General features: G+C 39.4%; 1 pseudogene; it reads left to right on the forward strand.

Moving 5' to 3' along the window:
- The window catches only part of LOC120853640, a 50,877-nt pseudogene that overhangs the window by 12,117 nt on the left and 21,237 nt on the right, over positions 1-17,523 (forward strand).

Raw genomic sequence — 17,523 nt, forward strand, 5'->3', positions numbered from 1 at the left:
TCCATGAGCATAGTATATTTTTCCATTTGTTTGTACTGTCTTCAGTTTCTTTCCTCAGTGTCTTATAGTTTCCCAAGTACCTGTGCTTTATTTTCTTGGTTAGCTTTACTCCCAGGTATTTTATCCTTTTTGATGCAACTGTAGATGTGATTGTTTTCTTAATTTCTCTTTTTGATAGTTTGTTATTATTGTATAGAAAAGCAGATGTTTGTATATTAATTTTTCATCCTTCAACTTTGGTGAATTCATTTATTGTTTCCAATAACTTTCGGCAGCATCTTTAGGATTTTCTATATATAATGTCATGTCATCTTCAAACAATGACAGTTTTACTTCATCCTTTTCAGTTTGGATCCCTTTTTATTGTCTGATTGCTGTGGCTAGGACTTCCGATACTATGTTAAATAAAATTGGCAAGATTGGACATCCTTGTCTTGTTTCTGATCTAGAGAAATTCTTTTAGCTTTTCACCACTGAGAATGATGTTGGCTGTGGGTTTGTCATATATGGCCTTCTTTATGTTGAAATATGTTGCATCTATACCCACTTTGTTGAGAATTTTTTAATCATAAATGGATGTTGAATTTTGTCAAAAGCTTTTCCTGCATCTATTGAGATAATCATATGATTTTTATTCTTTGGTTTATTAATATCGTGTGTCACACTGATTGACTTTCAAATTGTGAATCATTCTTAATTCCCCGGAATAGATCCCACTTGATCTCTGTGTGTGATCCTTTAATATGCTGTTGCATTTGGTTTGCTAATATTTTGTTGAGGATTTTTGCATCTGTGTTCATCAATGGAATTGGCCTATAATTCTTTTTTATGGTGTCTTTACCTAGTTATGGTATCAGGGTGATGGCCTCATAGAGGCCATGAGTTCAGAAGTGTCCCTTCGCCTTCAGTTTTTTGGAATAGTTTGAGAAAGACAGGTGTTAACTCCTTTTTAAATGTTTTGTAGAATTCATTTGCAAAACTATCTGGTGCTTGACTTTTGTTTGTTGGAAGTTTTTAAATTGCTGAGTCAATTTCATTACTGGTAATCCATCTCTTTATATTTTCTATTTCCATCTGATTATGTCTTGGGAGATTGTACATTTTAAGGTATTTATTCAGTTCTTTTAGGCTGTCCATTTAATTGGCTTGTAATTGTTAGTGGCAATCTCTTACGATCTGTTGTATTTCTGTGGTATAGGTTGTAACTTCTCTTTTATTTCTAATTTTGTTGGTTTGGGCCATTTCTTTTTTCCTTGATGAGTCTGGCTAAAAGCTTATCAATTTTGTTTATCTCTTCAAAGAACTACCTCTTTGTTTAATTGATTTTTTTCTATTTTTCTAGCCTTTATTTTATTTATGTGCTCTGATCTTTATTATGTCTTTGGGTTTTGTTGTTCTTCTTTATCTACTTCCTTTAGATGTGACATTAGAATTTTTGTTAAAAATTCTTTTTGTTTCTTTAGATAGGCTTGTATTGCTATAAACTTCCCTTTTGGAACTGCTTTTGCTGAATCTCATAGTTTTAGATTGTTATGTTTCTATTTTCATTTTTCTTCAGGTATTTTCTGTTTACTCTTTGATTTCTCCAGTGACTTATGGATGGTGTGCTTACCCTAGCAGACATTTTGGCAAGGACAACTTGGCACAAGCATCCTGGAGCCATTTGATTTCTGCTCAGATTGTAAGTTTCTATTTCAGGACCTTATTTCTGAAAGCAGCTTTACATGAAACCTATAATCTTCTCCAGAGACATCCTCCAGTTCATTTATATATTCATAAAAAGTGAGTGGTCACTGGCTATTACCTGGCTTGTATAACCTGTTGTTGTGAAAAGCAAGGATGAGGTAGATGCAAATTACTGGTCAAAAATGGCCCAAATTACAGCCTAGAGACTTTAATTTATTCATTTATTTATTTTGTGGTTGTTTTCAATACTAAGGATTCACCTTAAATAGTGATTAAATCTAAGATGTAAATTGCTCAGAGTCAAGAAATACAAAACAATCCCTTAAAAGAAAGGATGCTTTGTAGAGTTAACTCAGGAATTCTTCACCTCCTACTTCTTAGGGCTTCCTGAATGTCAGGGTGTGGAACCATCAAAACTTGGTGGTCTTGGACTTTTCTATAGCTGATTCTGTGTGATGAAGATAAAGGAGTCTCTAAAGTTCATAAAAATGGCAGCCATCCTGTGAGCTTCTAAGCTAGCTTATTTGGAGCAAGGTGATTCATCAGCAGGTGGGAGTTCATTCTTTATATTCTGCTAGAGATGTGTCCCTTAGGGATGGTGAGCATAGATCCTTTAGGCCACTGAGGCTTGGCTGGCCACTGTGGTTCGTTGTGGGTGACTCTCTGAGTTGAGGCTAGGTCTTAAGGTCAGGAGCATCCTCAGACTTCTCCAGCTTCCCTCAGGTCATGTATTTTCTCTTTTTCCTCAGCCCAACACAGTCCAGAATTCTAGACTGGCCTTTTCTCTCCTTCCAAACTTTCCTTCTGGGAAGAATCTGAAAGGTTTATTCATGTTAAAATATAAATTACTTTTCCTAGGAGTAATTTTATGGAAACTGAATTAATCCCTTGTTGGTTTAAGGCAAAGAAATAAAGCTTTGATTGTGGAATTTCAGACATCAGCTAAGAATCTATCTACTCCCTCAGAAATAACATCATGGTGACTAATAGAGAAACTATATGCATCCAATTTGATTGGAACAGTCTTGATTTATATCTATTACTCTTATATATTTATTAACAGTGTTTCCTTTCACTCAAAATATCTGGGTAATAAATTAGTTAACTTATTTATAACCCTTTCTCTACCTAAAGCCTGGAGAATAGGTGCAAGGTAGAATCTTTTCAAAGTAATTTTCATGAGTTGGCTGCCCCTAATAATCTCTAAGCCTTTCCCCTCCATTTTCAAATTTCATTCTCAAGTAGGGAAGTACCAGGAAACAAATGACAGCATGTAGAGTATTAATTTTTTTTTCAGCAAATGGTTAAATAATGTAATAAGTCTTGATCCTTGAATAAAATCTTAAAGGGGCACATCTTTTCGTCCTATTGATTTAGTAATCCTGATTTCAAATATTTTCCTTTCTGTTTGTCTAGGAAATCATGCTTCCTCTAAGAACTCATTTTATTGAATGATTTCCTCATATTGGCATTTTGATTGGATTGATTCTACTTTCTATTTCTAGAACAGCTGTGAGTTTATTTACAGATTTTTGTATGGAATGTTGACAGTTAGGATTTGTTATAATCTTGTATTTAGGTCCCATATCTTATCTGAGATAAAAGCCTGGAGTTTCTGACATTTGCAAAATTCATTCCCAGCTAGACTAGCCTAGAGGCAAACTAGAACATCAGTCACTAGCATGAGCTATACCTGCATGCATATAAATGGCGTTTTAAGAAGAAGAAAGCATAAAGCCACACAGTCATAATGTTAATTTACAGCTGGACTGTAGCTATAAAAAGCACACTATGTAGGCACTTACATTTTTAGCTGTTCTAGGTTCTCTGTCGGTTTTTATGAAAGTATGTCTGTATTCATTTGGATTTTTATATCAAGGAGATAGTCTGACAGTTCTCTTTTCTTGTACAGCTGTTTATCTTAAAATTTTCATTATATAGCTTACAAGTTACCTTTATAAAAAGTCAGGCCAAAAAAGGATTTCTCTGGATTCTTTGCTTAGCACTTTAGATTATAGAATTTTCAAATGCAAGCATGACATAAGAATTTTCATAATTTTGTCCCTGTAACCCTTGAATTCCCATTAGTTAGAAATTAACCTATTTAGTGCCCTTGGAAGCAAAGGGTTAAATCATAGCATCAAGGTTAATTTAAAACAACAGTTGGCCTCTTATGCAAACAGTCTCTTCCACTCAAGGACACACTCCCCCCTCCCTTTTTTTCCATTCCAAATGCCAGTTTACAATTCAGTGAGCTACTTTTCTATTTATAGTCTCCTCACCTTAAATGCGACTCCCTCAAATAGTATCAGAAGTTATTTCTAAAACACAAAAAAAGGTATATCTGTCATCACAAACCCCCAAAAATCTACCTTGGCCAGGAAAATTACCTGTGGTATAGTAATCTGTGCTTAGTCAGTCAGTTGAGTCCGACTCTTTGCGACCCTGTGTACTGTAGCCCCTGCTACGCTCCTCTGTCCATGGGGATTCTCCAGGCAAGAATATTGGAGTGGGTTGCCATGCCCTCCTCCAGGGGATCTTCCCAACCCAGGGATCAAACCCAGGTCTCCCGCACTGCAGGCAGATTCTTACTGTTTGATCCACCAAGGAAGCCCTGTGGTAGTAATAGCAGTGACAATTTGAACACAGTGCAAATGAGAAGATATTAACAGTCTAACTCATTCCATTAAATGAAGAACTTAACTAGACAAAGAAACAGTAACTGAGTAGAAATAAAAATGAATTTTCCATCTGAAGTAAAGGGACAATACATTCTAATTAGACAGAAAGGTGATATACAGCTTTAACAATTAGCTAATTAGCATCTCCAAACTTACAGTTAGAGAGACGTGTTGATTGTGGACTAGGAAGGTGGATTACTTAGGGGGTTGACTTTGCTGGGTCTTCACACCTGGGTTCTGACTCACTGCAGGCCCTGAGATTCATTTTTGAAGGTAACATCTATAAAAAATCATAAGAAAGGTAGTGAACACACAAGAATCATGTGTTCATTTTTAACTTTTAATAATTTATATCTATATATGTAGATGTAGATAACTATGTCTGTGTATGTGCTTGCCTGCATGTGCTAATGTAGTTACTTGGATCTCAAGTGCAGAAGGTTCAGTTAATGACATTATTCGGTTACTGGTTGTTATCATTATTGGTCCTGCTAAGACTCCTCTGTCCTATTTATGTATCTATCCATTCTTTTTTCTTTTTTTTGATAATCATCCTCTATTCCCACTCCCCATCCTTGTAGGTAATTTAATGTGTGTCTTTTATTTGAATGTTATACAAGCTGTATATTTTTTATGTGCTGCTATGTTTTTAGTTTACATGAATCATATTGCATTCTGTATCTTTTGTTATTAAGTACTATATTTTAAAGGTCTGTTCTCATTATGTGTGCTCAGTCGCTCAGTCGTGTCTGATTCTTTGTGACCCCATTGACTGTAGCCTGCCAGGCTCCTCTGTCCATGGATTTTCCAGGCAAGAATATTGGAACAGGTTGCCGTTTCCTACTCCAAGGTATCTTCCTGCCTCAGGGATCGAACCTGTGTTTCTTGCATCTCCTGCATTGGCAGTTGGATTCTGAGCCACCAGGGAAGCTGATTTCTTGTTATATGGTACCTCTAAGCCATCACATTCAACCTATCCACTCTCTCAGTAATGGTCGCCCAGGTTACCTTCAACTCCTCAGCACCACAAACAATGCTCTAGTGAATACCTTCCTATGTGTCCCCTAAGAGACCAGCCTAATTGATGTAAACTTCATACCATATTGTCTTCATGAAATTTTGTTTAAAAATTTTCTCCAAAATGGGAGCCAGTTTTCCCAATGTCTCCTAAGGAACGTATTCCTTTTACAATGATCAGTGGCTCCACATTTATTGCATAGTAAGTTTCAACTTGAAAATGGGTATGTCTCTGAGCTCTTCTCTTTATCCAAGTGCAACTGTATTCTCAGAGAAACAATAACTCTTGTAGACTTCAGGGGAGCTCCCTCTCCCTTCCTGGTTTCAGATTACTTGGCAGATCAAATGAAGGACCAGAAAATTTCCTGGTAAGCATGGAGTCAAGAGACATTATTTTAAGGGATATTTTTATGTGTACATCTAATCCAGCTGAACAATCACTGCTCCACAGAACAGGTTTCTACTGAGATGAATCTTTGTGACTTGTGCTTATTTGGCTCTTCACCTCTAGGTTCCAAACAGATCCATTCCCTTTTTAAATATACATATATAAAGCACATTCATTCTTCAGGCTGTCATGGTACAAGTAATCAGAGTCATTGTTTAAAACAATGGCATTCCAGTTTTGCCTTCTGAGATGATTTTGAATCATCTCAGTGAAGTCCATATAGTCAAAGCTATGGTTTTTCCAGTCATCATGAATGGATGTGAGCTGGACCTTATAAAGAAGGCTGAGTGCTGACGAATTGATGCTTTTAAATCGTGGTGCTGGAGAAGACTCTTGAGAGTCCCTTGGACAGCAAGATCAAACCAGTTCATCCTAAGGGAAATCAACCCTGAATATTCTTTGGAAGGACTGATGTTGAAGCTGAAGCTGCAATACTTTGGCCACCTGATGAGAAAACCAACTCATTGGAAAAGTCTGACTCACTGGAAAAGACACTTGATGCCGGGAAAGATTGAAGACAAAAGGAGAAAGGGGCGACAGAGGATGAGATGGTTAGATAGCATTGGCGACTCAATGGACATGAATTTGAGAAAACTCCTAGAGATAGCGAAGGACAGGGAAGCTTGGTGTGCTGCAGTCCATGGGCTCACAAAGAGTTGGACATAACTTAGCGACTGAACAACAACTGCTACAGTTAATTCAAGAGATGTGAGGTAGTTAACTTTTGACACAGATGGATTGAATTCTGGCTATACTATTTCTTAGCTATGCCATACAAGTTTAATGCCTACCCTCCATTTCCCCAACCTCCATTCTCACCCACTTCCATATCTTCCTTGCTAGATTTTTTTTTGAGCTGGCAATGTGCCCAGTCTCAGGGGGAATGAACTGCATTTCTAGCCACATACAAATGTGACATCTTTGGAGCATGGATGGTCATCTTGAGGAAATGGCCTAGGATAAGAAAACTTATTTATGATGGCACATCAGATAAATGGAAAGAGCATGTGTCCTAAAAGACACTGTAGAGCTGCTTAATCAATCCGGGATCTGCCTAACTCCAAGCCTCTCACTAATAAGTAAACAATGAGTGTTCTTGTGGTTAAACACTTACTATTCAGTGTATGGTCTGCAGACCAGCATTTGCATGGTTGCTTATTGAAAAAGTAGAATTTCACCCCCAATTCCCAGTATACTAAATTAGAACCTACAGTTTAACAAGATCCTAGATAATTCTTATGTATATTAAAATATGAGAGGCACTGGTATTAACCACTCCTCATATGTGTTTATTTCTTGCAGTCAAATTCATCCTAATTGATACCCTATGACATTGACCAAGTTACCTAAAGCATCCAAACCTCAGTTTCTTTATCTGTAAAATAGGGGAGATAATAATAGTTGTGAAAATGCTGTGAAATGCTACCTTGTGAAAATGCTGCAATGTGTAAAAGAGTATGTAAAAATGTGCTGCACAATGTCTGGCATATAGTTCACACTCACTGTTAGCTATCTCACTGGAATCTGCAAACATTCTTAGTATAGATAATAAAGTTTGAGTGAAAATGCAATTCTCTGTCCTTCCAGGATGGACACTGGGTGTTTCCAGGACATCTGTGGGGCAAGACTTTTATTGTCATTGTTGCTGCCAGGAGTATGTGAAAGCGAAAGTTACTCAGTCGCGTCTGACTCTTTTTGACCCCATGGACTATATAGTCCATGGAATTCTCCAGGCCAAGATACTGGAATGGGTAGCCTTTCCCAACCCAGGGATCAAACCCAGGTCTCCTGCACTGCAGGCGGATTCTTTACCAGGTGAGCCACAAGGGAAGCCCAAGAATGCTGGAGTGGGTAGCCTATCCCTTCTCCAGGGGATCTTCCCGACCCAGGAATCAAACCGGGGTCTCCTGCATTGCAGGTGGATTCTTTAGCAACTGAGCTATGAGGGAAGCCCAGGAGCATAGGACAGACTAATTCTAGTAGCTGCTTTCCTGAAAATTGACTATTGGCAACTTGTACCTACTTGCAACAGGTTTGATTTTATATTGTAACTTCCTTAAACTCAATAATAAAAGTCATTCTTTGGAAATGACTTGGTCTATTTGGCTGGACAGTAAAGATATAAGCCAGCAAATAGAAGCAAGGCACATTAGGAGAGACGACAGGACAAAAAAGAGATTAAAGAAGGAAGGTATTTTAAATGCTTGTGTACATTGTGACTAATAGGACAACTGCTCGGACCTTAGCAAACTTGCATACTAAATCATCAAATGTTAAGCTGAGGTCCCAATAGACTTGACTTAGCACAATAAAATAATGTGCGTGCCTGCCAAGCATGCCCTAAATGTAGTATATCCCATATCTCATAAAAAAAAATAAGGCCCTAAAACCATTAGCCTATTTGCTATACTCTACAATTGAAATACATTTGTCACAATAAAAAGCATTCACTGAAATAGTAAATGCCAATGGAAAAACAGACCTGATGATACCTGAACTGTGCTAATCTCAGAACGCCCATGTGAGGCTGCACTGTTACTCTAGGCTGGAGAGGACCATTAGGAGGATACTTTGTCCAGACCCACCCATCTCACGACTACAATCAGACAGAAAGCCGACTTTTGATGCTCACCATGGTTAATTAGCAGGTAATGGCCTCTAGATTAGGGGGTATAACTCTGGTGCAAGTCACAGCAAAAGTGAAGCAAAGTTTCATTCTTAGGCACTTCTGGGATGTTAAGCTAAAAACCTCCAAAGTTGGACTAAGTTTTATACACAGTATTGGAACTCAGGCTCAGGAAGCAGTGTTTATTACCAGAACAGGGTACCTTGTGGGCATATATAACTGCAATTCCTTAGTTCTCCAGTGGCAGACTGACCAAGTCCCATGCTAGATCTCAGTCAGGGAGCAAGTGGAGGAAAAAACAGGAGCCAGGATTCAACACTACAAGAGGATCTACTTCTTTCAAGCGCTTACAGATTGGGAGTGATGACTAGGGTGTACAAAGCTGCCTAAGTGCTTTTTATCCCAGCCCTGAATGGATGAATCAAAGGCTCTGAAGGTGATTAACAATCCAAAATCCCAGTGCCAAACACAGTAATTATTTCTTATTAATCTTGCAGTCCAATTTGATTGGTTGGCCTGAGGTAAATGAAGTAAGTAGCAATTTACCCCACACAGTCTTTCAGGCACTCAAGCTTCAAGTCCTTTCCATCCGGTGGCTCCAGCACCTTTTCCGGTCTTAGTATCCTCCTCTGGTTCCTCCGCATCCAATAGAAGGGACAAATGGTGAGGGAGGACCTCAAGGCTGGGAACAGAACTGCAAACAAAATCAGACGATGCCGCTAACTTCTAGTTATTCATAGGTTAATGGGGGATATAGACATGGGTGCAAAAAAACACAATGAAAGACAGTAAATGTTGTAATAGAAGTGTTCTGTGAACTGAGGGGAAAACACACCTGAATTTAGAGTGGTTGCTGCTACTAAGCCGCTTCAGTCGTGTCCGACTCTGTGCAACCCCATAGACGGCAGCCCACCAGGCTCCCCCATCCCTGGGATTCTCCAGGCAAGAACACTGGAGTGGGTTGCCATTTCCTTCTCCAATGCATGAAAGTGAAAAGTGAAAGTGAAGTCACTCAGTCATGTCTGACTCTGTGCGACCCCATAGACGGCAGCCCACCAGGCTCCTCCGTCCATGGGATTTTCCAGGCAAGAGTACTGGAGTGGAGTGCCATTGCCTTCTCCATTAGAGTGGTAGAGGCCTGGAAATAATAATACAGTTAGTATTTTTCCTACGTGCCAAACATTGCACTAAGCAATTTAAATCCCCAATGTGATTTAATCTTACAAATACCCAGTGAAGTTATTTTTGTCACTTTGTAGATGAGGAAACCAGAGCATAAAAAAAGTTAACTAAGTTTTCCTATGTTACTTAGCTTTTAAGAAATTAGAACCTGAACCTAGCAAATTCTGAAACCCATACCCTTTCCTTGATGCGCCATGTTGCCTTTAATTAGGTTTAAGAAGATACTGCAGTTGGAACTGGTCTGATGGTTGAGGTGTTAGGACCTTCCAGTTATTAGAACACTGTGTGCCAAAGCATGATGAGTGTAAGAACGGGTTGCATTTAAACAATTGTTGTGAATTGGACAAACAAATTAAATTCTTGTGAAAAACAATCCCCAAAGTCTCAGTGGTTTAAAACAACAAAAATTTGTTTCTGTTCCAAGAAGGTAGGCAGCGGGCTTTCCTCCACATGATCATTCAAGGATCCATGAGATCACGTGAGTCAGAGTGGAAAAACAAGGAAATCTAGAGAATCAAGCACTGGTTTTTTTCTGCCTTGGCCTGGAAGCGAAACATGTCAGTTCCCCTCAAAGCCCACTGACCAGAACTAGTCACATGGCTCCAACTACCTGCTATAAGCTGGACAGAGATGGGAGAAAATGAGTATTGTGTGAGTGTTACTGTCTGCTGCATCTGGCATTTACTTTAAAAAATATTTCTTAAAAAAAAAAATTTCTTTTTAAATAAGGAAGGTAGGGACTTCCCTGGCAGTCCAGTCGTTAAGACTCCATGCTTCCAACGCAAGGGGCTTGGATTCTATCCCAAGTCGGGGAACTAAGATCCCTCATGCTGTGCAGCCAAATAAATAAATAAAATAATGAAGGTAGAACGCATCAACGTTAAAAATTCTCATTCCTGACTTAGACCTTGGTCTGATGTTATCTTCTTTTAGGTAAATTCTCATTGGAGATTTCTGGAGGGACTAGTTCAATTCTAGGCCAAACCAAGGCTTTGAGTCTCTCTGAGCTGGTAGAGTGCCAAAGTTTTAGATTAAACCTTCCTTAGGTCCAGAACTGAACCACTATGCTTTGTGGAACACAGATTAACCTGGACTGGACTAAACCTCTTGGTACTTGGACCAGATAAAAATGTATTAAATTATAACTTCAGAATATTTTACGTAAGTACATTGAAAGTTTTTCTTAGAATGAGACTGTATGGTAAATCAGTTTTAAAATGAAACTAGCCAGGAAAAAAAAAGAGAATAGAAATGATTTTTCAAATTGAATGGGTTTATAAATATCTCAATAGGCTTTCTGTTTAACGGTAAACAACGGAAAAAAAAAACACCAGCAATCCCAAGGTGATAGTTCCTTAAAAACATGGAAAATGAGTATATTTTGATAAAATATTTCATATTCCAAAACTGTGTGTATAACTTTTAGTATTAGAAGGGTGAAGGGGTTAAGGAGAGGTTGGGGAAATCGAGAAATTGATTATTTGTACTCAAATATCCTGTTACCAGTCTTGTGATTAGTCCCTGAGGATTTTTTGGGTTGGTATACTTTCCTTATTCCAAATTTATATTAAAATCTGGTTCTTAATCTTTCAACAGCAAAGCACAAAAAAATTCCTAGATACTCACCACTGGTTAGTGCTATGGTATTCTTATTTTACAGATGAGTAAAGCAAATGTCTGAAAAGTTAAAATCTGGCCAAGGTGTCAAGCTGGAATTTGAATCCAGGCTGACTGATTTCAGAGCCTATAACTTTCCCCATGTTTCCTTGTTCAGTAGACAAGATGAGAGCAAGCAACAGGATAATTGACAAGAGGGTGGATAAAAAGTGCTCTTTATCCTATGGCCTATATTTAACCCTGGGCCATTAAGCATAATCTTCAAAGAAGCTTTCTTTACCTTCCCAATCTGATCATGCAAGAAATGTTCTTGCTGCATACCCTTGGGATCCTTTTTTAATTCCCTGAACTGCTGTGGGTGGGCTGGACACATTTATAAGTCATAAAATGAAATCAACCATGACAGGCCTTCATCTGTCCTGTCATCAGCTTCCCAAGTGTCAGAGAGGTGGCTCAATCTGTACTTCAGTTTATGTTGTCACCAACTAGAGAAACAAAAAATGTACTGGGAATACTCTGTGCCAACCACCTCAAGACAAAACTCTTGTAATGTCTTTTTAATAACATGATTATCCCATTAGAGAAAGTATTTACAACGATAAGTTCAATTCAGTAATGGTGAATAGAATGTTATTTTTTAGAGTAATTTTGTGTTCACAGCAAAATTGAGCAGAAAGTTACAGAGAGTTCCCATATACCCCGTGCCTCCACACATCATTGGCCTCTCCTGTTATGAACATCCCTCACCATAGTCATACTTTTTTTCCACTTTGGCTACATTGCAGAGCTTGCAAGACGACCAGGGATGGAACCTGGGCCTACTTGGTGAAAGCACAGAGTCCAAACCATTGACCCACCAGGGAATTCCCATCAGAGTCATACATTTATTACAATTGATGAAGTTACACTGACACATCCTTATCATCCAAAGAATAGAATTTTTTGACTTCAAAGATTTAGTTGTATCATTTTAAATGACCCAACCACAGTGAATTTGTTGTGAATATTAAGACTAAGAATTATCAAATTTCACCTTTAGTTAGAAATATGTATTTCTAGTATGATCTTCAGAAAGTTTCAGAAGATTTTGATTTTTTCAAATGGAAATAGCTTTGTAATTTTTTTTTGTATATATATATATATATATATATATATTTGTCATATGGCCTGTGGAATCTCAGTTCCACAACCAGGGATTGAACCCAGGTCATAGTAGTGAAAACCTTGAGTTCTAACCACTAGGCAACCTGGTGACTTCCCTTCCCCCTGCTTTTAAATCCATAGGGGCAGTAGAGAATGGATTGGCAGGACATCTAGAAAATGAGGTCTGTGGGCAGACTGACTCTAACCCTGACTAACCCTGAGCCATTCTCATTCTCATTCTCATAAAGTAATCAGAGTGAGAGGAAGGACTGTCTTTTCTCTTTTAAGACAAGTTGGAAAGACAGAAATTCAAAATTTTGATTGCAACCAGCAGAAAATGTGTTAGAAATAATAACATGAAAAGTTAATACTTATTGATTAAATAATATTTATACTATGCCAGACATTGTGTTTAGTCCTTTGCAAGTGTTATCTCATTTGACTCTCAGAAGCATTCTATAAGATATGTATTGTTATTATTTCTATCTTAAAAATGGGTAAATAAAGGCTAAGTACCACACAGAAGTTCACACCAGACTGGTAGATTGCAGTACTGGATTTTAATCCCAAGTGTATTAGCAATCCCCAAATCATAAGCAACATAACACAGTAAATGTTTCTTGTTTGGGGCAAAGAGCAGTGTATATGGTCCTCATTAGATGGCTCTCTTAAGCAGCTCACCTCTAACCAGTGACTCATATACACAGGCCCCTTCCATCCTGTGACTTAAGCATGTTGTAGCTTCAAGATCTCTTCACCATCAATCAGCCTGGAGTGATGGAAAGAGAGCATAGAAGACTGAATAGGATGTTTCAAGGTCAGACCTAGAAGTAGTGACATTACTTGGTTCTATGGGCTAGAACCAAGTCAGATAGAAATCTGGGATGCAAGGGTGCCGGGGGCCAGCGTGAGGAACTCCGCCCATGGCAAAGGTCATGAGGAAGGAGGCTTGGCATACGCAAAGGTGTGATCAAGCCTCAGGAAACCCCCTATTCCCGAGCATCTACCCCCAAACCAGAGTCTATCTACTTTACTGTTTCATGCTCTCGCCTACACCTCTGACTTTACGGGGGGCTGCTCCCCACCGGTTCTCTCAGGGAAGGAGTAAACGTGCAGCTCCAAGTCAATAAAAATTCCTGGGCGTGACAAGAGTGTTTCAACTTATGAACTCCTCTGAAGGTTATCTAGCCTGCCTGTATAGTTTCGTCGGGCCACATGTGATTGTTTACAGCCTCCTAACCATGAGAGGCAGGAGATGTTTTAGACTTACTAAAGGCAAATTCTTTTGGGAAGTTAGAAATTATTAGTATAGTGGGTTGGTTAGGAATTATATTGGTGAAGGGTTTTTCATTTGTTGTGCCAATAATTGCTGCTAATTCCCTGCCCTGAGTGGGACAAGGGTGTCTCAGGTCAAACCTCTCTGCTGGCAAACTAGCTTATGTGACAGGATTATCCATACTCCTGCCACTACCACATGATTGTTTACTGCCTCTCAACCATAAACAGCACAGAGAGTTTTGGAGTATTTTGAGAGTCTTAATTAGCATAGGGCTTTTCTCGTTGAGTCAATGATTGCCGCCAGGCCTCCATATCCTTGAGCACCTGGGAATATATTAATCAATGTATTCGGAATATAGAAAAGGAAATATAGTAGTTTTTAAGGTTAACAATACTAGATTTTTTGAGTTAATGAATTTTCTCTTTTGTAATAGATCACTGTACTTTGTTATAAATCACTGTGTCCTTGCTATGTAAAAATGTAACTTTCTAAATAGATCTTAAGGGGAACATTGGTGAAAGGATTTTCATTTGTTGGGCTGATGTTTGCTCCTAAATCTCCATATTCCCTGCTCTTATAATGAATATAACTAACATATAGGAGAAATAAGTATTAACCTTTAAGATTAATCATGTTAATCTTGGGATCAAGACAATCCCCATGGAAAAGAGATGCAAAAAAGCAAAATGGCTGTCTGGGGAGGCCTTACAAATAGCTGTGAAGAGAAGACAAGCAAAAAGCAAAAGAGAAAAGGAAAGATATAGGCATCTAAATGCAGAGTTCCAAAGAATAGCAAGAAGAGATAAGAAAGCCTTCTTCAGCGATCAATGCAAAGATATAGAGGAAAACAACAGATTGGGAAAGACTAGAGATCTCTTCAAGGTGATTAGAGATACCAAGGGAACATTTCATGCAAAGATGGGCTCGATAAAGGACAGAAATGGTATGGACCTAACAGAAGCAGAAGATATTAAGAGGAGGTGGCAAGAATACACAGAAGAACTGTACAAAAAAGATCTTCACGACCCAGATAGTCATGATGATGTGACCACTAATCTAGAGCCAGACATCTTGGAATGTGAAGTCAAGTGGGCCTTAGAAAGCATCACTATGAACAAAGCCAGTGGAGGTGATGGAATTCCAGTTGAGCTGTTTCAAATCCTGAAAGATGATGCTGTGAAAGTGCTACACTCAATATGCCAGCAAATTTGGAAAACTCAGCAGTGGCCACAGGACTGGAAAAGGTCAGTTTTCATTCCAATCCCAAAGAAAGGCAATGCCAAAGAATGCTCAAACTACTGCACAATTGCACTCATCTCACATGCTAGTAAAGTAATGCTCAAAATTCTCCAAGCCAGGCTTCAGCAATACGTAAACCGTGAACTCCCTGATGTTCAAGCTGGTTTTAGAAAAGGCAGAGGAACCAGAGATCAAATTGCCAACATCCACTGGATCATGGAAAAACCAAGAGAGTTCCAGAAAAACATCTATTTCTGCTTTATTGACTATGCCAAAGCCTTTGACTGTGTGGATCACAATAAACTGTGGAAAATTCTGAAAGAGATGGGAATACCAGACCATCTAACCTGCCTCTTGAGAAATCTGTACGCAGGTCAGGAAGCAACAGTTAGAACTGGACATGGAACAACAGACTGGTTCCAAATAGGAAAAGGAGTACGTCAAGGCTGTATATTGTCACCCTGCTTATTTAACTTCTATGCAGAGTACATCATGAGAAACGCTGGACTGGAAGAAACACAAGCTGGAATCAAGATTGCCGGGAAAAATATCAATAACCTCAGCTGTGCAGATGACACCACCCTTATGGCAGAAAGTGAAGAGGAGCTAAAAAGCCTCTGGATGAAAGTGAAAGAGGAGAGCGAAAAAGTTGGCCTAAAGCTCAACATTCAGGAAACGAAGATCATGGCATCCGGTCCCATCACTTCATGGGAAATAGATGGGGAAACAGTGGAAACAGTGTCAGACTTTATTTTTTGGGCTCCAAAATCACTGCAGATGGTGACTGCAGCCATGAAATTAAAAGACGCTTACTCCTTGGAAGAAAAGTAATGACCAACCTAGATAGCACGTTCAAAAGCAGAGACATTACTTTGCCGACTAAGGTCCGTCTAGTCAAGGCTATGGTTTTTCCTGTGGTCATGTATGGATGTGAGAATTGGACTATGAAGAAGGCTGAGTGCCGAAGAATTGATGCTTTTGAACTGTGGTGTTGGAGAAGACTCTTGAGAGTCCCTTGGACTGCAAGGAGATCTAACCAGTCCATTCTGAAGGAGATCAACCTTGGGATTTCTTTGGAAGGAATGATGCTAAAGCTGAAACTCCAGTACTTTGGCCACCTCATGAGAAGAGGTGACTCACTGGAAAAGACTCTGATGCTGGGAAGGATTGGGGGCAGGAGGAGAAGAGGACGACCGAGGATGAGATGGCTAGATGGCATCACGGACTCGATGGACGTGAGTCTGAGTGAACCCCGGGAGGTGGTGATGAACAGGGAGGCCTGGCGTGCTGCGAATCATGGGGTCGCAAAGAGTCGGACACGACTGAGTGACTGAACTGAACTGAACCTTGGGTTAAATAAATTCCTTTCTTGATTGTAACTCACTACACCCTCACCCTATAGGAAGGCAACTTTATTTGGAGGGTGGTGCCTGGTTTAAGAAAAAACACCCTTGGAAAAAATAAGTTTTTTGGTTATCAGAAAGAAAGGGTCGTAAAATGTTAGCAGGCCTCATGGCCAGAAGATGATGTAAAACCTCTAAGATCTTTTTTTTATGTAAGGCACCTGATTTTGATAAAGGTCAGGACTGCTGACCCCCACATGACTCTACATTCATCCCTATGTGTAACAAAAGGTATATAAGCAAACCCAAAAATAAAGAAATGGGATCAGTTTCCGGAAAGACTGATTCCCCCATGTCGCTTCTTTCTTGCTCTCTGTTTTTTCTGGCCGAATTCCCATCTGGTGCATGGGTACCCACCAAGCCTGCTAATTTTGCCTGGGCTTCTAAGATCAGACCAGAGGCGGCCTCAGTGCCTCCTCTCCTTCAGGAGAATGGAAAGACGCCTGCGGCCTACGTAGGTGGTGATTGGTATTCCATGTAAACCAAGTTATTCGGCTTCTTTTTCTCTGCTAATTTTCTAATCCCTCTCTATCTGTAATTAAATAAGTTATTTCCAAGGGCGCCGACTCCATCCCCACCTTTGAATTACCCTGGATCCACCGGGGCTGGACCCCGGCACAAGAGAACCTGGGAAATGTGGTTTAGCTCTGTGTTCTGGAAGGCAAGGAAACCTGGTGACCCAAGAAACTGCCACAGCAGTTTTGTCTTGCTCAGAACTCTTAGCCACTAGACTCCGCTGTAACTCCTCCTCTACTCTTTGACTGGAGGGAAACTATCAAGTCACTCTGAAACTTAACATTGTGTGAAATAAATCCATTTGGGGGTTTAAAGAGCAACAAGAAATGGCATGGTGCAGCCATTATGAACCTGGAAACTAATGCTAAATCTGATGACCTGTTTATTAACTAGGTAATCTTATGCACTTCTGAATTTCTGCCTTTCCTTATCTGTAAATTGAAAATACAGTGTTTTCCTTTGCATGTCTCTCTTTTTTTTAATATAAATTTATTTATTTTAGTTGGAGGCTAATTACTTTACAATATTGTTGTGGTTTTGCCATACACTGACTTGGATCCGCCACGGGTGTACATGTGTTCCCCATCCTGAACCTCCCTCCCACCTCCCTCCCCATCCCATCCCTCTGGGTCATCTCAGTGCACCAGCCCCGAGCACCCTGACTCACGCATCCAAACTGGACTGGC

This window comes from Oryx dammah, unplaced genomic scaffold (assembly GCF_014754425.2).
Source record: "Oryx dammah isolate SB20612 unplaced genomic scaffold, SCBI_Odam_1.1 HiC_scaffold_26, whole genome shotgun sequence".
NCBI lineage: Eukaryota > Metazoa > Chordata > Mammalia > Artiodactyla > Bovidae > Oryx > Oryx dammah.